A 23,024-nucleotide genomic window follows, 5' to 3' on the forward strand; every position below is an offset into this window, starting at 1 on the left:
ACACTTTACAAACATGAAAAACTCAGGACTTGCAACAGGGAGCGGGGTGGGGCTAATTTTACTTTCTTAACTTCATCCTGCCTCCTAAAAATATAATACAGCCCAGCTTGACAAAGTTTTTCCAGAGCATACAAACATGTCATATGTTCTCCATCCTTGAGTTTTGCTGCAGGCTGACTTTTGTAGTGCTGATGAAGATCATGCGATGTGATGAAGAGCTTCTGAAGCAGTGCTAAATGCACACTGGTCTGAGACGATTTTGTCAACAGTATGCTAATTTGTGCTCATTATATCAAGAAAAGCAAAAACGCAGATGTTTGTTGAAGCACTAGCGCAGATCTTGTAACAAATAAACTTACTATGCCTGTATTTATTGTTAGTCGATGATTTTAACTGGATATAGGTAAGGCGTCGCCAATGTTTTTTTTTTGGCCTGCAGGGGGCAGCATAGGCCTAATATCAAGGCACTTCCCTAACTAGGAATCACAGAGTGAAGGTTTTATTGCACAAAAGTTAGTCACTCATGGTTCACTTGTTTTATTGGAAATCTCACCCTTTCACTATTTAATGTAACTCAGCCTTAATGCATAACCTTTTGTTGCTTGGGAGGTTTATTGAAAATACACATTTGTACAGACTGCACTAAACTATACTGTAACTGATTAACTGAATAACCAGTGGAACACAGCTGATGGCTTATCAATGTACCCACCTCACCCAAACACCCAGAAACTGTTATGAAACTGAATGCGCAGGTGAAACAGGGTGTGTTCTAGATTGTATGTACAGAGTTTGTTTAGATTTCTTTCTTCTTTTTTTTTGTATTCAGTTCTAATGCAGTTTGTGATGTGCAGTTCATGTTTTTACATAATGTGATGATACTAATATTAATGAATGAGTGATGACACATTGTGTGTGTGTGTGTGTGTGTGTGTGTGTGTGAGGAGGGGGGGTCCCCGTATGTGGGAGGGTGTAACCTCCCTCCTGCTTCTCATCTGCTCCTGGATTTAACTGGGTCAGCAACGCTGGATATTTGGCTGCCATAGTCTCTGTGGCTCTGCTGCTTAAGCTCGGATTCAAACTGTTTGAATCTCTGTTTCAATGCAAGCAACCTGCCTGTTGATAGAAGCATAAACTACACTGATATCATTATTAAAAACATTGTTTATTTCACAGTTTTCGATCTGTTAGACTTCATGCTGATTGTTTGTCTGAGCCACAGAACCAATACGTATTCAGGTCGAGTAACTAGAGACAGGCTCTTAAATGATCAATTGACTTAAAAGTGATTGACTTTTAGATTTAAATTAAGAAAGCAGTTCTAATTCCTTTCGATATGAACACACACCATTTGTACTTCGCAATGATCGTTCCATGCAATTTCAGTGATTGTTTTTTGAAAGTATACTCTTGAGCAAAAGATCCTGCACACAACCTGAAAACACATGTGGGCTGAACTATAAGAGTCATGACAGTATGGCTCTGCGTCTGCTGGGTCAGTGCCAGGGCGAGCTGATATCTGAAACTGTATATGTGTGAGAAAGTGTGTCATCCTGCAGAGTCACGTCGACCACCTGACCCAGATTCATCCATATGAATGGAGACAGATCAAAAATAGAGTCAGTGCCTCAGTTTAGTGTCGAGTCGACTCATCAGGAAAGATCTGGTAAGAGTCCAGACTGACTGGACAAAGTGGAGCCTTTTGAATGATGCAAATGGGCTGTTTGAACTTGGTTCAACATTTGACCAGAGGAAACTAACCTATATATGATAGGAACTTCTGTCTTTGGAAAAGAAGTAATGCTGTACATAAAATTACTTTAACAACTCTAGACCTTGCAGAGCGCAGCAATTTGCAGTACATAAAAAAGCTGCAGCTTGTAAAATCATGGATTAAAGTCCATATATATTTTATGAAAGTGTTAAAGATGTAAAGCATTGTGAACATGTCTATGTGTGAGGAAGATGCTTGGCCTAGCTTAGCATCACACATCATCCATCATGAAAAATTTACCAAAACATCACTGAATGTTCACTTTTATTTATGATGATTATGTGAACATTAGGAATTAATCATTGGCACATTACAAAAACTACATTTGTTGGACAATGATAGCAATAAACTGTATTATTGCCATATTAAGATCATTTAATGACTATAATGATATGTCCTTTGGAGGAATTTAACAAGGTATTTTCATTTATTTACCTTCGAAGAATGAAATTGGAATGCAAAACTATTAGAATATCTAAGATAAATCAAACACAAAATGTTGTCCTCATATAGACATTCATCTGTAGAAGATATGCGTCTTAAATGTTATTATCGAATTTTTGATGGAGTGAAATATGGTGGAAGTAAGATCTTTCTGAGGGAGTTCACAGTCACAAAAATCAATGTTAGCACACACTAATCAGATGTTCTTCTGTAATGTACTGACTTTTGCTGGAATTCCAATCAGTTCTTATACGTTTTCTTAAAATTCTTAAAGAAAAATAAAAGCTAGCGGAGGGAAACACAAAAAATCTACACATTGTGCTGCTTTTGTGGGATTATATTCGATTTGACTTTGCTGGATGATAAAAAAAAAAAAAAAGCTCTAGGTTGACATGTTAGTGAAGAAGAACCAGTAGCGCTAACCAGTCATAAGGACAGAGTGTATGCTGCACAGGCTGTGGGGCTTTATAAATAAACTTGACGCTGAGTTAGATGGATAGATAGATCACCAATTTAGGCACAGATGAGATCTGAATTGCAGCATGCCAGCTGCAAAGTTTCCGAGAGTAGTGTTATGTATACACGCGCCCACGCTGCCATCATGAGCTCTGGGAGTGTTCAACTAAATGAGACATCAGCCATAACTGTATCATCTCAAAGATTTAGTGTGAACCCGTTCACTCCAGCGTAGCTGCCTGGCCACCACAGCCCAGCGCCTTTCATAGCAAACACACCCACATTTTCCAGGCTGTACGTGCTGCGAGACAAGGAAGATCTGTCCTTATTCTTTAAAAAGATAAATTCACTGCCAACGCTACTGTAGAAAAAGAGTAAAAACATGACAATTACCAGTTGTGTTTACAGGCTTTCATTCATCTGAGATCTAACACCAGTTCCAGCAAGTATTTCTCATTAAGTGACTCACTTTTTACCACGTACACTGATGTTTCCTGCTTTTCTGACTCCTGATTCTTTTCTGTGCCAGTGTAAATGCACAAGAATAGGAGGAAACATGTGTGCGCATCACTCCCAGTGAGTTTCAAGGTTCAGGACTAAAGTACAGCCAGGTTTAAACTGTAGGTCACACTCCATCCACCAGCTTTACTTCATGTGTTTTATACAACCAAGAAACCTGAACAATGAGTGTGATAAGAAAACTATGAATTTCCACTGTCATGAGCAGTTCACTGAGCAGTCACGTTATTGAAGGAGTGATTTTAATACACCATCTTCTTGCTTTCCATCTTCCAGGTCCTCGTCGTTTTCATATAGCGACCTTTACACAGACTAAACCTCATGTCACAAACAGGAAAAATACAAAGAGACGGCACAGTAGGGTTGGGCCAGTTTATTCAACGTATGTGGTATAACCACTGCACATGACGAGGGTGTTGTTGGTGTCAAATAAAATGAGCTCGCAGTGACAACTCACACTTGGGCTGTGCTAGTCAACACATCAATACATGAGAAATCATTTCAAGAGGACGTTTTGCAACTTAATCCAGCACAAAACAAAAACTTAGTGCGTATTTAAGACACATACACTGTGGATATATATTGAAAGCCCAGTTATCAAGGGCCTGGCTAAAAACTCTGCCATTTGTATGTCAAGTACTAGGTCAGTTACACCCGTGCACTCCCTCGTCTCAGTGGGTTTTGGTTCCTGACTGAACCTGATGTCTGATTGTGCTCTCCAGTCAGTGCTCTCATGCTGCTATGTCACTCTATTTAATGCTTCTCATGTCTTTCAGGGCGACTGCTCTCATACATTTTGATCAAAAGACACTGAAAGTTGCTGTTTCTGTATTTCAGCTTGGGCAGGTAGTAAGATGCTTTTTCTTTTGTGTTTTATATTGTTATAAGGTTGTCTGCTGAATCCTTTATTAGCTAACATCTCCTCTGTAATTTTGCTATTTTGATTTAGTAACAGCCCTCTGGCTCTGTTCCATTGCTTTCTGTTCTTTACTGAATTCATTAGTTGTCAGACTAAATAAAACTTTATCTAACTACTTGCAACTGGTTTGATGATGCTTCTCTTTACCCTTTGCAGAACTCACTTGTAACACCCACATTATAGCTCCTTTTCAAAACTTGCGGGTGGCACGACCATCGCTTTTACCCATGTACATAGTGACTTTATCAGCTGATTGTTACCTATGGTCTTAATTGACTTTGCTTCAGTCACCATTTCATACTTTGTTATCTGACAACAGAGACACATGTGGATATGTTTTGTTGGGTTTCATTTGGTTTCAGCTGTATGAAATTACAATATACATCAGCCACAGCAATATTGTGCAGGTCTCCCTTGTGCCTCCAAAAGCGCTGACTCATCCAGGAATGAACATTGTCTTCTGAGGGTGTCCTGTCGTGTCTGGCACTGGGACGTTTGGGCTTGTTCCTGCGCATCCAACATACACTTGATGAGGCCAGGTCAACACCTTGGAGAATTTCTCCAATGTTGTCTGAGCTAAGGAGCTTTTGTGGTGTGGAAGGTCAAATTATCTGGCTGGCTGGTTGAGTTGCTGGACGTGAATACCACTCCATTGTAATGGGATTTTCAGTGTTATTCACTTTCATCTGATAATGACTGTAATGTTGTGGCACAGCAGAGAGATGTGAAGGCCAGCCATTTGAGTGTGAAGCTCATGTTTCAAATTGTTTCATTGGATTCGCTTCCTGATGTCCACCAAGTGTGCATTGTTAAAATTTGTGTCAAACTTTCTTCTGTCTTGTAACTTGCTAGCTGGGCGGGCTGTGCTGTACAACATTTAAAAACATTTCACATAAAAATATCTAACAAGGAAATGCCTTGTTGTTGTTGTTGTTGTTGTTGTTGTTGTTGTTGTTGCCAGTTTAATAGTTTATTTTGCTGCCTCAAAATTCTGAGAGCTGGAGGATATTTTACAGAGCAACAGTAGAATTCTAGGTTACGAACCACAAGTAGGTTTGAGATCCACATTTGCATGATACAAACTTTAAAAAGAAGTTTACATGGAGTCACATGGAAACAAACGGTCTTGTTACAATACAGTGTTCTGGGAAACCTTGCGCCCTGGCATCCATGTGAATGTTGCAGACCAAGTAAAACCTGCTGTGGCAAACGGACTCATCACCGGAATCCCCCCAGCAGGACAATAACAGCATGTCTTGGCAAATCTACCAAGGAATGACTGGAGAAACAAAACAAAGAGCTCAAGGCACTGAACCTGCTTCCAACTGTCACCAGATCCCAGTCTCATCAGATCTCTGAGGAATGCGCTGCAACAAGTTTGATACCCACAGAGGTCCTATCTGAATGTTTGACAGGTCACTGCAGTCAGTTTTATAGCCGATCAGTGTATGGCTTGTTTTTTTTGTTTGTTTTTTTTCTTGTGTGTGTGTGTGTGTCCATGAAGGACATAAGGACAACGAGTCAGACAGGAAATCAGTCTTTTCCTTGAAGATAAATATAGGAGCCATACAAGTCAAGAGGGACTAAACAGAGAGAAACTTGCTCTTCCTGTTTTCCAGCAGTCACGTTGCCGTTGGTAACGTTGCGCTTTTACATTTCTAAAACAATTTAGGCTGTTTACTTTATATAACTGCTGTAACCAAGACACTCGATGCGAATACAACAGACCGACATCCACGCAAATCTCTCTGTGGTGCAAGGTTGTCTCCCAAAAGGTCAAAAACTAATGAGACAGCACTTCTTATCATGAAAAGGGACAAAGGGAGGAGTGTATGAAGTATTAACAGTAAACAGGGACAGATTTAAAGGGTGGGTTTCAGAGCCTTATTATTGAGCCAGCATTTAACTCTACCACATGACAACACGAGAAACAATGAGGTGAGTACAGAGTAAACAGCAACACAGCTTTTCCATGGTGTAATTTTCCTGGTAATTGTACCTTTCTCTGCCTCAGCTCTTCCAGTATCTGTTATCTCTGGTGAGTTACAACTGCTTCTGTCGTAAAAGCAGCATTGCATTACAGCTCAGGTCATTAAAGCTTTGTGCTCACCACAGTAATAGCGAGGTATAAGAGAACCTCCAGGCTGATCAAACATACTTAACAGAGGAGACCAAAACAAGTTGTACAATTGCTGCAGAAACTGACACACACTTTATAGTTTACAGACTTATCTACTTTGTGTCTTACACGCTTACAATTTTCATGCAGTGCTACATCTAAACGAAGTGGTAGCTGCGTTGTTTGCTTACAACATGTGGCCATTTGCTTATGTTGAGTTGCTTGAGACAAAATGAAAATGGAAGCAGGTCTTTGATGAGGCAGTCTGTGCATCACTTGTGCAGACTGTGTGGCCTGGATGACTGAGAATCTACGCGGACGTAAGCTGTAGCTCTAGAAACTGTTGTTGCATATGGATGGACACTTACCGGGAGGAATTCTCACACTCACACTGAGAGGGGTGGTGTAAACCTTTGCTAAATTGGTTCAGCAGGAAAATATCAGCTCCAAATAACCGTGTTAACACTAGATCTGATCGTTTCTCTCTGGCTGTAATAACTCTGTCCATTCTTACATTTCTGCAGCTCACCGGTGTTCCATAATGTTATCATAATGCTAAAAATAATGGCTACAGATAAAAAAAAAATAATAAAACTAAGCTTGTAATAAATCTGGATTATCTTTACAACACTAAAATGACTCTATGACATAAGAAATGACCCGTAAGTGTAACAGAGGACGGACTGATCAGTCTATCAGTCTACTGAGAGAAATATTTCACACACTTTGACTCTTTGACACTTAATTTTCCTTTAACATATTGTAAATCTAAATAATTGTAAACTTCAGCCCAAATTAGAAAACCCGGAAAGTTTTGATCTTGATTTGATTGACATAATTAGGCCAGCCTATTACAAAAGGTTTTTATTTTTTAAGATTTTCATATTTTCACTAGACTTGAGGCCTGACACCAACATTCAAGCTCGGAGGTCCTGACTTGACCTCGTGAGAAATATTCATGAGGAAGGATGAGTGAGGGGTGGAGGGACAGAGGGGAGAGAGAGAATAGAGATCGGCCTCCTCAGCTAATAAAGTGCGTGAGCATGTCTGAGCCTACGTGTGTGTGTGCCTGCGGCGGGGAGGAGACGCACTTCACTGCTCAGAGGAAAAACTCTGACAACAAGCAGCCGATGGCCTTCACATTATCTCTGCTTCCATCCATCCAACTTGTTTTTCCACAATTTCACTCTTTTCATCTTCTTAACACAATATGTTTTCTGGATTTATCTGATTTTATCTGAAAATTCTGATAATACCCAAAGATTGAGCAAAGGTAAGACCCATTATGAGTGTATATTTGTTCAGTTTTCACACTGGACACAGATGTTTAAAACTGTCAGTGTGATAATATTGACTTTGGTCCTTTTAGTCCCACATGGACGTCTTGTTTGTCAGTGACCACCTGACCAGCTTGAAATCGAAGTGTGCAATAAGGAAGCATTGGTGTTTTATATTTATCCGAGCCAACAAAGTGACTCAACACAGAGCTACAAAGGATACTATTTTTGTGAAAGTAAAGGAAAAGAAAGAAAGAAAGCATTGTTTAAAAGAAATGAGACCCGTTTAGTTTCGTTTCCTTTCCTGGAAACTTTGCTCAATAAGGTAAATCAATATCAAGTGTCTCCTGCTTACTTCTATTCCCTGACCGAACCAAACCGACCAGACTTAAATCCAACAAATACTTATGTTTCTCATTTGAAAGTAAAACAGCATGATCAGTACAGATTTCAGAGTTCGGAGTTTGCGTCCGACATTTAGTTTTCCTTTCGAGTTGTAATTTGCCCTTTGGTTTCTGGGCAGGACACAAAGTGCAGCTATGCTCTCGACTGACTCCTGTTACAGCACTTGGCAAGCACTGCATACAACACACACTGTTAGTCAAGTTGATAGAAGAACCACCGATTGTAGACGTCTTAAAGTTCCTTGGGAACTTTTTTGATTTTCTACAACTTGTTTTAGTTTCATCATTTAGCTCAAACTAGTCGTCCTGTAACGCTGCCTCAGAGGAGTTCCCCATGTCAGCGCGTCACACAGTTCTAGGCTTTTACTGATTGACTCATTTATTCATTTAGTCAGCACTCTTGTCAGCTTTAGTCATGATTCATTTAACTGTCAGAGCAAGGTCCAGTGAAGCAGCCAACATTAACGTCAAACGCACAACTTCAAATCATGACAAATATAGTTTTCTCAAACTCACCTGGAGCAGAAATCAGTGGTGAACATTCCATTCAACGCCATTCAAAGCGCTAACGCTGCCTCACAGATGGCTTAAACGTCGGTGCGTGATGTTGTGTTGTGGTACACCTCTGGCAGGGAATGGAGATCTCACTTTTTGATTGGGCTTTATGGGTGATATACGGGGACCATCTACAGACACACAGCATTACTCACAGGTCATTTCTCACTACAGGAGTCTCAGTCATGGAAACCATTGCATGCAACAAATCCGGTATCTGATATCAATCAGCGATGGTGACAGTGAAACATTCCATCTGAAAATAAAATGTATTTTGACATATGCAAGTAGGTGTAAGTATTGTTTTGATTTACTTTAAATCATCCTTTAAGTGAAGTGTATGTGAATAGGAACTGACTGCGTGTTGTGGTCAGGGCTAAATGACAACTGAGTCGTTATCGACTGGTTGTTTATAGATCGATTAGTGTGAAAATCAACAGAGGTTGCGAATCATATTTGAGCAGATGACAGAGGTTACATTCCAGCCAAATATTAAAGAAAACGCTGTGATTAAAGTAAGATAAGTAAAAGGCTTAAAGCTTGGCAAGGTCACTGCACCCTAACTATATTGGCAGCCTCTGCTTGTTGCACTGACAGTAGCCAAATCGCCCGACATAGTCTCACATCCTCAACATTCAAAGCGTAAACTAATAACTACTAAGGAATGTAACTGAAACAGAGACGGGGACATTAACAGCAGCCAGCAACAGAAACACTACTTCATTTATGAACACACACAGGTCATTAGTACAGCACTGATTATTTTCTTCTGTTACGTAACGTTTCACATTAAATCTTTGGTGTCCAGCTGTTTGGGGAAATTACCAAGGCTTTTCAAGTACTGAAACAATGCCTGAGTGACCCGCTTTCATCACCTTTGGAGATTTTCATCATCACCATCATTATGTCACAGAGTGAGATCATTTTCATGGATTTGTTGACAATTGCAATTTATACTGCCGGCCCTAATCTCCCCTACTCCACTGCAGCTTCTTGTTGTGAAGTGTTATCATCACTATGGTGCAGTCATGCAGGCGTAACTATTCCTTCGATAACAGAGTCATGTTTGCTGTGTTTACCTTTTAAGAGAATTTCCTATTAATAGAGCTGCACTCGAAGCTACGAATAGCTTCCCTCGTAGCAACACTCAAATGTTTTATATTATAGATACTGAGGACATATATATATAGATATAGATATTGATATCTGTCATTAGTTTCTAGGGACTATTTCATACTTCTTTGAAGATGAAACTGGATCCTTAGTATTACAACCATGACTCCAGGCAGATCACAGCAGCTGTCCCCCATCAAAGAGAAAGATCCAGACTTTTCAGAGCTACTGCTCTAGTCAACAGGAAATGAGAGGTTTATATTCAAAGTTTACTTTTGTAAAACACAACTGTTTTTTTTTTCCTCCCCAAAAGCAAATTTGCTAGTTAAAACGTAGCCCGTAATTCTAGTTCAGGTTTACTCTGCAGAGGAGAAGCAGCACATCCAGCCACGCCCCAGCCTTTATGAGTAAGAGCTGCAGGTGATCTGATCCAGCAGAAGGTGAAGTGACCTTTGAGGTCATGGGGATTTACAGCTTGTTTTTGTAATCTCCCGCCTTCTCAGACCTCACTGCTCGGACGTCTGCTGACGAGGCAAATCTCCTAGGTGCTTGTGTCATTACTCAGGATTGATCCTTGTTGTTTCAGGGGTGGCTGGGCAAAGTTGTGTTTGCAGCAGCTGGAGGTGATCATCTAATCGTACCACACACCAACTCTGTGTTCTGCAAACAAAAATCCAGGAGCTTATTTAGGGTTTTTATCAAAATGCTTTTTCTTATTAATGTGATGTAAAATGTATTATTAAAAACCCTAGTTAGCCACCAACACATCCAACACTCACTCATGTTTTGTGTCAGGTTATGAAATGATGTAACTCCACACTGAGCCACCACATGCACACATGCTTCTCTCTCTCTCTCTCTCTCTCTCTCTGGATGTGATGGTTCTCCAGTGAGATTATGTTCAAATCAACTGCAGACCTCAGCTAGTCTCTGTGCACGCTCTATTTTCTGCCACAGGCATGGATTAAAGACTGAGGCTGGGATTCACTGGCAGGCAAAGGCCACGAACAAGAGTTATGGAGACGACATCAAAAAAAAATAAAATAAATAAAGTTACAACTTGTTCCCTCACAGCAAAATCAGCATACCCAAATCAACACCATCAACAATGTCAACACTTTTAAAGTGTTTATATGGGTCCACACCACAGTGTTAATTTGACTCTTTATAGTTGAAATTTAACACTTCTCAATACTAACCAGTGTTAATTTGACTCTTTTTGAAGTGTTGGTATGTTAACACTCCCAAAGTGTGTCATTGACTCTTTTTATAGTTAAAATTTAATCCTTTTCAACACTAACCAGTGTTAGTTTCTCTCAATATTAAAGTGTAATGGTGTTAGATATCAGCTTCCTCATAGTGTCAATTATTAACTACTACATGTGTTTACTCCATATTTACACAGTACGGTGTGAACATTATTTTCGGTTACATAATACATGTAAAATAAATAAATATAAAAATACACATACAAAATACATTTAAAACATAACTGTTTGTATAAGACATTATATGTCACTTTACATCAAACTTTCCACATACTTGTACATGTTCTCAAACATCAGGTAAAATGAGAGAGAATGAGTCCTGTAGCTCCTACAGCAGTTCCTGCTTATAGAAACACAATACGCCTGCACTCAACAGGGGTGCTCCTACGTAAGCAGCGTTTTGCCTCATCCATTCACTAATGTCTGGGTGGAGATCAATAAGTAATAATAACAATAATAAGTTGTGCATGTGTGCCAAGTCATGATGTGCACACATAAAACAGAGCTGTTCTTGGCTCTGGAGCAGCAGTAGAGATAAAATATTCTACCGGACCCCAGATGATGTCGGGGTTTATTTGCAAACAGAGTGCAAAACTGAGATGGGATCAGTCGAAGCATTTGGAGACACACGTCAATGCCATGTCTGACCACACCTAACCAATAGTCCAGATCGGATCTTAAGGCAAGGTCTGAAGAGGCCCTAGGGAGGTCATGACAGAGTGGGGCTCGAAAACCCAGACAGGCACAGAGAGAACGCACCTATTATTATAGTATAAAAACACTATAAGGGCCAAAAGTGGCCTTCCACTGGACTGGCTGGGGGCTACACCGTAAGCATGAGCTTGGTGCCTTGAGGAGGCTGAGACCTCCACCTGCAGCCACAGTGGGCTGATCATCTGGCTGTTGGGTTGGACAGACCAGAGTCAGCAGAGGAGGTTGGACCTTACAGCCCAACCTCCAAACTATTCTGAGAATGAGAAACAGGTCCTATATAAGAACTCCTGCTGGTAAATTGATGACGTCATTATGACATCATCGGGAACAAAAACAAATGTGTCTAATAGCCACGCCCCTTATGGCTAATACGGCTAATAGCCATGCTCCCAAGAACAACTCTGTTTTATGTGTGTGCGTCATGACTTGGAACATGCACAACTATTGATCTCCACCCTGACGTTAGTGCATGAATGAGTCAAAACGCTGCTTACGTAAGAGCACCCCTGTTGAATGTATTCGGTCTTTAATGCAAACCAGGAGTCATTCCGTACGTTTACATGCACAGCTTAATCGAGCTATGCTCTAAATTCATCATAACCTGTAATAAATGTAATAACCTACTTATGTTAACCATGCAATTGTCCATGACTTTAGCATGGCTGCAGAAATCAATGTTAGCGTTAGCTTGTTGTTCAGACACAGCACTATACGGCGCATGCGACAACAGTCACATCAAATATAACATTATATGCAAATAAATAAATAAATAAATAAATAAATAAACACTCTTACTCACCAGACAAAGCTTTCTCATCATTAAGGGTCAGTCGGTAGTTCTCAGGAGGACTGTCCAGGTGCGGCTATAATTAATGGGCGGGGCTAATTATCCACGTTCAGAGCTTGTCATAGAAATGAAGAGTTAGAAGTGCGGGCCCTGACACTTACAGACTTAATTCACCAACAGTCTATTACAGGGCTGGGCAATTCATTTCTACAGGGGGCCACATGAAAAATCTGAACTGTGTTGGAGGGCCAAACCAAACGATAACTTGAACGTAATTCTGCTCAATATTAATCTTCTCCCATTGAAAAAAGCAGTAAATTATATATGTTGATAAGCTGCTACTGGTAATCAGAAACATAAGAATATTCTGTAGATATTTATTTAAATTTATGAGTTTTGCTGTAGGTTGAAGAGGAAAATGAAACACAATCGATCTGTAGTTTTGGATATAACTTTGGCACCATAACTTTGATCTCTTTGGAAAACTTTAACTTTAACTCTAACAAACTTTAACTTTGAACTCCAGAAAAAACGCGGCCATTACGGTAATGATTGCGCACCGCTGCTTTCGGCTGCAGGTTGGAGAGCAACGATCGCGGAGCCCCAGTAAGAGAGACTTGTTTGGAGGAATTTGTTGATAAAAACAAAGTTAGTTATACCCTTGAGATGTCAGGAAGGTCTTTCAGGCAAAAGTACAACTAACCAGTGTTCACTCACAATGAATATTATCAATAGCGCAAACCACTGTGACTTACGGTAATTCAAAATCGGCCGCTTTGACAGATGCCTGTGATCCGTTCAGGCTTTTGAGGGTTAATAGATGACAAGAAGCTGCTTCAAGCTTACTTTTTGAAGAATTTACAAACTAACAGTGCCATGACGTAAATAATACATCATGGCTCAAAATAAAAGCAACACAGTCGTATTGCATGCACAGCATAAATACTTGTTCATCTGTGTTTATGACTGACATACCGCGGGCCAGACGGGAATGCCCAAAGGGCCGTATGTGGTCCGCGGGCCGTAAAATGCCCAGGTCTGGTCTATTATGACACTCTATTTTGACACCAACTATTTGTCCTCAGAGAGTTCTATATAACACGTTTAACTCTACCAAGAGTAGAATTAACTCTACTCTTGCTAAAATTTCGCCAGCACCAGAATTTTAACCGCACAGCATTTGCTGTGCTGCCAGACCGCAAGGAGCAAATTCTCCGTTACTGATGTAGTCTGAGGCAGCGCAGTATAAAATAACTGGACATAACATTGCGTCTTCTCCTATTCCCGAGACAAGACATTTATGTGCAGACTAATCAACCTATAAAAAATTTCAGTGACATTGCAGTAAAGTAGAATCCATACTGTATGTCCTACATATACTGGACACTTCCGAGATTTTATTTCTTTCTACTTGATCATCACACAATGATGTTGAATTTAAAGAGCCCTAGTTAAATTCATCCTAACACACTATTTTCTGCCATAGGCTCCACCAATACTTGTAGTTGTTATAAGCTACTCTGCTTCCATCACTCACCTCTTCAACTCCCACCAACACTGGCACATTAAACACACACAGAACTCTGGTGTAACACAGAGACTATACAAGATTTACTATGATGATAATCGGTTTAATAAACATTGTCTGAAGTCGTTTGGCAAGGCTTTGAATGTGACAGACACCTACATTTATACACAAACATTGTGTAGCCAAGATTTTGTTCAGGGTCCATGTAAACGGTTAAACTGGAGTCCCTAATCGGAATGACTTCAGTCAGTCTGAAGAAATGCTGTTCTTTTCAATGTAGCCAGTCACATGACTGGTTCATAGGTATGAAGCATAGTAGAGGCCAGAACTGGGTCTCAGAAGGACAGTACAGGGAAACTAAAGTAATAAGACTTGAGGGTAAATTTTCAGTTAAAATAAAAATCTGCTTTTTGGTGACACGCATAGCTGTCACGTCAGCGGAAGTGAAGTTATATGACTGTGACCTCAAATGTAGGTCGAACCAGAACTAAAATTAGTAGCCATGTGTCTGAGATAAAAATTACTGCAGCTGACCTTTTAATTTGGATGCCATTTGCACCAGTGGCAACAAACTTAAGCCACTCCTACTCTGGAGAGGAAACCCAAAACTGCCCAATCATTGCTCTCTGAGAGGAACCGGCAGATGCTGTCTTCGTTTGGTGAAATCTTAAGGATTCTGCAGAGCTCCTGTTTGTGTCTTTTAGCCGATTTATTAAAAGAAACTTCGAAGGGTGAAGATTGCAGGTGGGTTTTACATGATAAATATTACTGTATGAGTCAGGGCAGCTATATAGATGACTGTGGTTCTTTGCATGCTTGTTTGTATAAGGGAAATGTAAAGAAGAATGTGAGAGTGAAGGAGGGCAGCACATGGAACTTTGAGGGAAGAAAAGGGAGACGCAGACCCTATAGGAGGATGAAACAACAACAGTAGGCAGTCATGACCTTTCCCCTACAGTTTGCTGGCAGAGCAGGCTTCATCTGTATAAGCTGCTTTAGCTCACTCTGACACAACATAGCTGCAGAAAATGTGAAATGGTCCCAAGAAAATGTAAAATAAATAACAGTGTATATATGCTGCAAGGTAGATGTAGATCGTAAAGCTTGTGCAATACATTCGAATATAGAAATGCTTGCAATAATTTCACATGGCTGGGACAATGATTTACCCGTTAAAAGTTATAGGATGGAACTAAATGAAAACTGAATCACACAAGTGCAGCTGTTCTTTTTCAATGCAATGTCTTTTCCAGCACATAAATTATGGAGTTACAGTTACTTTAAATCTAATACTGCAGTAACAAGACCACAGTCCTAGATGTTGGACAAACCTCTTTTAGGACCTGTAGAGTTTTTAATCTGATTACAAGAAAGACAATACATGGGGTATGATTGCTCCATGTTGGGTAAACACCAGATGGGGTGATGATATTCTGGAAGGGACACTAACATGGCGGTAGGAGTCACATAAATCAGATGTTCAAAACAAATATTTGAAGAGATGAATGAAAAGGGTAAGGGGAGGAGAAACCATTCTTTAACCTGCAAATTCTACACACTCGTCTGAGGTGGATGTAAAAACTATGTGATCAACAGCTTTATCACATTTTAATTCCAGTGTGAGTACAGAAACTGTCCTGTGACTTCTAGACTTGGACGGTTTCATCCTCAGGTTGCTACTGTGCTGTGGTCATGAATACACATTACACACAGATGTCAGTTCAGTTAGCTTCAGTGTGTTGGAGAGAAACGCCACAGAGCTGTGAAAAGCTTATCTTCACAGCACACACAGTGTTATCACATCAACATTACCAGAACTACTGAATGCAGGGTCTCAGAACTCTGTAACCCAGTTAATAGTAACACCTGCTCAGAAACAATCTGCTTCGTCGATACAGAGCTCAACAAGCTGTGAGGTTTTCCAGGTACGCCGGTTTCTTGCTCCTCAGGTGTTGGTGTAATTTGCAGTGCAGCACATAGCTTGTTAAGAGGGGAACAGAAAAATGTGTGTTTACAAAAAAAAAAAAAAAAGACCAAGGTCACTGGGAACTCCATTTCAACACTAGAACAAATATTTTCAGACTTTGTTACCAGAAAAAGGAACATATCTAAATCCAACAGGGCTGCACTGATAACCCCAGCGATTTTTTCATTGAATATACACTGAACAAGGACAAATTAAACAGATCTAAACAAACATGCGGTCCTTGACTTTCACCCCGGGACGTATTATTTTATTCCTGTTTTTACAGTTAATCACAAACATATCTGCAAAATACACCACACACAAACACTCCTCGGCGTTATTCCAACAGGACCCTTCATTTAATAACTACAGTTTTAGTAATCATTTTTTTCTACTCAGCCTTCATTAGCCTTCATTTCTGTCCCCAATGATTCCACTTATACTCACTTACATATCCTAAACTTTATGCTTTACCTAGGAAACAATCAATCAAAATAATTAGTTTTGTTAAATCTATAAATTCATATAAAGTTAGATGGAGCAATTTCCATGTCCAGTACCATATTTGATAAGAAACAAAACTTTTCCTATACATGGCAAAGAACGAAGAGAACACTCTCTGGGGAGCAGGCACATCGCCATCCAAGTCTGCCATAAAGGGAAGATTTCGCAAGAGCCAGAGTAAAGCTGACTGGACGGTGCTTCACAGTACAGACGAAGTATTCAGTGAGTTAGTGAGCCAACTCATCTCAAAAGACCAAACTAAAGACAGGAATAAATAGCAGCTGAAGAAACTTGTCCTCAGTGTTAACATTATTGTCCAAAAAGAGTCAAAGAACATCTAAATGATTGACTAAGTTCAGTGGAAGTATGAGGTTGTCCTGGTTTGCTGTGCAGACGACATCAGAGGGAGGCAAATATCGGAACAAACAAAGTGAAGTGATGGGGACACACACAGAATATCTAATAATAGCAGCATTGGTGTTCTAGGTGACAGGTTGAACAAACTGAACCTGCATTCACTAGACCCAAGCCTTTCCTGTTTGTATGGACATTACACTGCTCAGTATTTACCTTCCTGTCTCTCTCTTTCTCTCTCTCTCTATGGGCTGACATTATTCTTTGCTTTTGAAGTTTTTCAGGATGTAGAAAACTGAATTTATCTTAATTCATTATCTGCACTAATGGTAACAGAGGACTTTCATTGAGAATGTGAAGCAAACTATGTTATAAATTAAATGGCAAGAAAGATGCTTAGGGCTTAGGACATGGGTAGCCAGTCCTTTATTGAGGCTGAGCAGCTTTTTATTTCACTGGTGTTCAGCTAATTAACTGATTCGGTAAAAAGGAGTAATCTGATCTGCTTAGCTCCAACGTTGACTCAGTAACAAGAAGGCGTTTAAAGAAAGGCAACTGGACTTGTAGAGTTTCTGCTTCTTCAGTTGTGACTGATGGGAAGTTGAGGTTTAAATAAAACCAATCAGAAACCTTCTTGACTCGTTTCTATAATAACCACAAACTGGTGCTGAATACTTGCCTGTCGTTAAGGAGGGGGAATATGTGTCTAAGCCACATTCCCTATAAATGGTGTTCTAACGAAGCCATTATTAGTGGGATCATCCAGTCTCAAGGTGTGAATGTTGAAACTTCTTAGGGAAGTTAAGACTGTATTGTAAATTGATGGCAGATTAAATCTTGCTCCTCTGTTTAGAGGTTTGCCATCAGCATACAATACAACCTTAACTTCTTTCTTTAAACGCATTTGGGATTACCACGACCTGGATGACTGAGAACCTTCACAGACTTTGACTCAATGAAATTTAAAAAAAGCTTTGACCTCCGTGTGTTTGTCTCTCTCTAGGATTTTGACCTCGTAGGTCAGCGACCCCCACGTATCTGAAGCACCATGACCAGTGTGAACTCCCCGGCGTGTCTGCTCGCCCGCAACCACTTCTACAGAAGTATGTCCACACATCAACTGACAACTTTTTTCTATTTTTAAAGTCAATGAGAGCACAAATATTGGCATAGGAACACTGGTTGTGCATTTCCAGCACGAGTTCTCCTCATGACCGGGAAAGGGGGGGAGCAAATTGTAAAAGCAGACGTTTTCTAAAAAAAAAAGAAAAAAAAGAACTGGACTATGAACCATACTATCTGTCTTCTTTCAGGTTGGTGAACTGGTACTTTAAACTCTTCTTCTAAGAAGTTTTATAATAAGCACTGACTAATATAACCAAGACCAAATATGATCAAAACACCACATCCCTTATCTACAAACAGACAGCTGCCTGTGGTATTACTCTTCTGTAGTTTAGAAAACTTGTGAATATTTGCTTGTTTTCTTAGTAGTCTAGTGTAGTGCCGTTCTGAATATCTTCAGAGGTTGTGGCTGGTGAAATGGAGCCATTTCAACTCCCAACGACTGCAACCTTACCAAACTATAAATACACGTGATGAACACCTTGTTCATCTAGAGTGAAAAACAAACAGCAGAAATGGTAAATTTCCCCCGACAGACATCTGCGAAGCAAGACCGGCTGACATAAATTAAATAAATTAAAAGAATCTGGTGCAGGAAAACCCTCCCTGCTTTGAATTACAGTGGAGGGTCTGGGTCAGGGCGTAATACCTCACCCTGGAAAATGATGCTCTGGTGACCACATGAAGATAAAGCTTTAACTTTTAGAGACAAGGAACGTTTGTGCTACTGATGATTGATATAAAATTAAAATGCTCTGCATGCCAGTATAATTAAGGAAGAAGAGGTCAGTGTAAAGCAGAACATCTGACTTGTTAGTCCTACCCCCAAACTGTTGACTGAGCTGATCTCAAAGAACAGAAAAAGAGCACAACAAGCTCTGAGCAAACGCACAATACTTCTTCTCCTTCTTTCCCTTTATCTCTCTTATCGTTCTGAGCTGCCGTCACGTTTGGTTCTAGTAAAACAACATAAAAGCAGACAAAGGCACCGACGAATTCAAACAGCACCTGTGTACGTCTCTTTTTTCCAGGTTTGCCCCCAAATCCAGAACCCATGAAGCAGACGTTCAGCTGTCAGAATGACTCCAAACAGAGACAGGTCACCCTTCTGGTCACCATGGAAACACCTCCTGGTAAATACACACATACAAACACACATACACACAGTATGATTTCCCAGTAAGATTTCCCACCTAATTTTGGAAAAGGTGAGATTAACCCCCATCGAGCCAGCAGACAAACAGCGAGCGCCAACCCAACACACTAGTATCTCACTAATCTGATTCATTGATCAGAATGAGATGTCATCATCCAACCACCTTGATGAGAACAGACTTGACTGATAAGAAGGAATTCTCAGAGGAGAGGGGTGAAGTAAACATTTAAAAATCCATTCAGCAGGAAGATATTAGCTCCTAATAACCACAGTGACTCTTGATCGTTTATCTCAGGTTGGAATAAATCCTTCCTGCACATGTTTGCTGCACATGTGGGAAATAGGTGACATGTTTCCAGTTGGGACAGGGACACGGAGGGAGCAAAAAAATACATAAAACAGTTGTTTAAACAAGTTGGTGAAACGATGAACAAAGGCAGAATCGATGTGGGCTGCAACACTGGAAATGTTCCTCCATCTTGGTCATCTTCCTCTCTTGAATGCATTCAGTGTGTCAATAAAGTTGAGGGAAAAATATGGAGAAAAGTGGCAAATTAGACACGCTAATGCGTGCGTGTCACAACAGTTCTGCTGTGATTCGTGCGTTGAAGCGTTCAGCACGTATCTTATCAAATCATTTCAGTTAGTGTCTGTAAACGGAGCCAGTGAAGCTGGCACTAAACACCTGGTTCATCCCAGTGGTATTACATGGTGTTCAAGTGAGAGCTTTTTGCAAGCAAGTGTGTATCTTTCACACCCAGTTGACTGCTCTGTGGATCTCTGCTAGCAGGGAGCACACAAAGGCCTGTAAGGATCCGTACATACACTCACCCTATCAAAAATGTATCATCATGAAATCATACATAGTGACAATTTAAGATGACAATGCAAACTAGAAATCAGCTATTACCAATAACAGTTTGGCCTCTTCAGAGGTATTCCCTGAACGCATGAGGCCCAGCTTCTGGTGTGTTTGGCCTCTTCAGAGGTCCCTGAACGCATGAGGCCCAGCTTCTGGTGTGTAAATAAGTAAGTAGGTCAGCAAGTACTGTATATACACACACTCGTGCTGCATTAACAAAGACATGCCTGTACAGTGAGCAAATGGGTCAAGATACAGTCCATAAACACATACAGGGCCAAGGCTGCAGCCATGGAGACAACTCTGTGGGGGCAGATTTAACAGGGTGTGACAGATGTTTCTGCTTCAAGCTCCGCCCCCTTTTCCCTCTCCTTCAACTTCCCTCTCACTTATGGAGAGCACAACCCTCCTGACAAAAAAGGACGTCAGCGGCCATTCATCCTTTACAACAAACCTACGCCATAAAAAGATAATGCAATTGCAATCCTGCATGAGACTTTTTTTTTGTATGTACTTTGTGTTGATTGATTTTCATGTTAGGCACACATGAAAAAAACAATGCACTAATGACTCATATGTTTCCACCTCTCCTTTTCAGGATTATCGGGAGTCATGGGAACCAAAGGATTAGTTGTCAACATCGTCCTGGGATCTTCTTCCTCTCCTCACGTCTCCACCTCCAAACCAACCAACTCTGCAGACCGGCGTCTCAAGTAGAAGAAACAAGCGCACTGCCCTGATTCATAGACTGAAAGGAAAGGAAGTTAAAGATAGCTTCCATTCCTCCGCCCTCTCGACTGTTCAGGATTCGGCAACCTGCGTCAAATGGACAGGCAAAGTGGACAAATGCTTAAGTAAAAAGACACTCAGGGCCATTTTGACAATATAAAGAAGCCATTTTTTTTTTGGAGACAGGATTTGTCCAAAAAAAAAAAAAAAAAAATAGGAAAAAGTTGGGTTTTTTAGCAAAAGCTTTATCATTGAGCAAAATTGATGAAACTGAGAAATGCGCCATGAACACACCTAATCTTACTGTACTACGAAACCATGAAAATACAGGAATTAATGGCTGGAAGAATTGAGTTCAACCGTTCAGTCAATCATCGTGTCAGATCCAGTCATTTTCAGTACCACCCACAGGAGCCCGTGTGTTTAGTGTTATAGTCGTGAGTGGGTTTCCTCCCCTCTGGTGACAGTGCCGTCACATGTAGAACTATGTGGGATATATTTGAGAACAAGCAAATACACCTACTAAGACCTAGACAGAACATTTGCACACTGGAACCTGTCATTTATCAAGTAACATTGCCAAATATTCTGGTAAAAGTTTCAGCATTTGGATGTTAATAAAAAATAAATTTATAATGTAGATGATGTCGTTCTTTGCCGTATTTTAAATATAGTCCTGTCCAGCGCACCAAGGCAAGGCAAGAGAAGAATTGAATGAGGTCCAGAAAATCTATACTTTCACTGCCACTTTCCAGTGACGCTCCGAGCACTCATTGACCTGGAAAAACTGCAGCACGGAATGACAAATGAGCCACAGAGCAAATCCTCTTTTCAGCCATTGAGCTGTGTCATACAGAGGGGCCACTTTGCACTGTCCATTGTTTGTTTTTCCCCTGTTTCATAGAGACGCAGAAAGACAAGAGGGGTGAATGGGGGACAGCAGTGCTTACATAAACTAATTTTACAGTCAGCTCAGAAAGTCCTTGTGTCGGGATGTGCGGCGCACTACAGTCAGCAGGGAGATTTTTCTCCATGCCAGGATAACTTGTACAAGTGAAAAGGAGTTTGAGTTTGACCACAAGCGGCTGAAAAGGTCAGCCGGTGGTTAGTTTTCTGCATCGTCATCAGCCTGGAGTACATGGGTGGAGCAGATGTGAAGGCCACTAATAGAACCAAGATGCGACAAGGCTGCCACATTTTATTATTTGTTATCTAATCTGCTGATTACAAGACACCAGGCCTTAAATATAAAATAGCCCTGTCCTGCTCTTCAGCAGAAGGAGGCGTATGAACGTGAAGATGTTTTCCCATGTGGGAAGATGGGTACGCAAAGTGACACATGGCAACAATGGCTGAAAAGATGATTTCATGTGTGACCTCACCAGAATGCAGCAGCCTTGCAGGGCCGATGACCAGCTGCCATTTGGTCATTCGCAAACAAAACACAGCCAACGACTGCAGGTCTGCCGTCAATGGAACGGAGATGGATGAAGCAGGACACCTGATATGGAGCAGGTTAGCACTTCATCAGACAGGCAGCTGACAATTATTCACACATATTTTAAGAAGAAAACCAAAAACACTGCATCATGATGACCAGAAACATGATATAGAGTATGTATAAGCATGCAGCAGCAAATACTCCTGGAACAAAAACTAAAAGAAACCAAAAAGCAAAGGAAGTACATTAGAAAAGAAGTAATGCTTATCTGAAATGCTTAGAGAAAATTATGTTTTTTGCATCTTGGTGGATTCCTAAAATCTTTTATTGTGTATAACTTAGTTGTACACTCACTTGCTAGTGGATAAAGAACACCAGTGGAAATAAATACCTTGCAATTTAACAGCAACTATAAAACTAAATCCCTGGTCATGATTGTTCTAATGTTCAGTTTATGCTGAAGGTTGTAGTTTGTCTCAGTTATTTTAAACAAATGCTGAATATCATAACATTCATGAAGCTAAGATTTAGTTCAGGACTGTTTTATTAGAATGCCTTCATTTTCACTAGTGTATCTAATGAACTGGCAAGTGAGTGTTTTGACCCTTAAAGCAGCCTCCTGGGAGGGAACTTCAGACTCCATGGACCACAAATAACGACACGAGCGTTCATATTTGTTCACTATGTCGACCTTTAAACCATCACATGCCAGAAATGACACACAACTACTGTAAGATACACTCTAAAACATTAACCACATCAACAGATCATTAACAGCAGCAATGGAGCTGTTAAATACCACACAGACATAACGAAAGCAAGACGTGGTGAAGATTCATGGTGGCCTTAAACAAACAGCAAGACCGGAAACTCAAACAGCCATTCTGAAGCTACACTCTCCACTAGATGAGCTTGGACTTCTACTGCGAAGGTGTTTGTGGAAATAAGGCCTGTTCATAGCACAGTTATTAAAATGGAAGCCAGACAGTTTGAAAAAGCCGCCTTATTTC

The sequence above is a fragment of the Mugil cephalus genome, chromosome 1 (genome assembly GCF_022458985.1).
Source record: "Mugil cephalus isolate CIBA_MC_2020 chromosome 1, CIBA_Mcephalus_1.1, whole genome shotgun sequence".
Taxonomy (NCBI): Eukaryota; Metazoa; Chordata; class Actinopteri; order Mugiliformes; family Mugilidae; genus Mugil; species Mugil cephalus.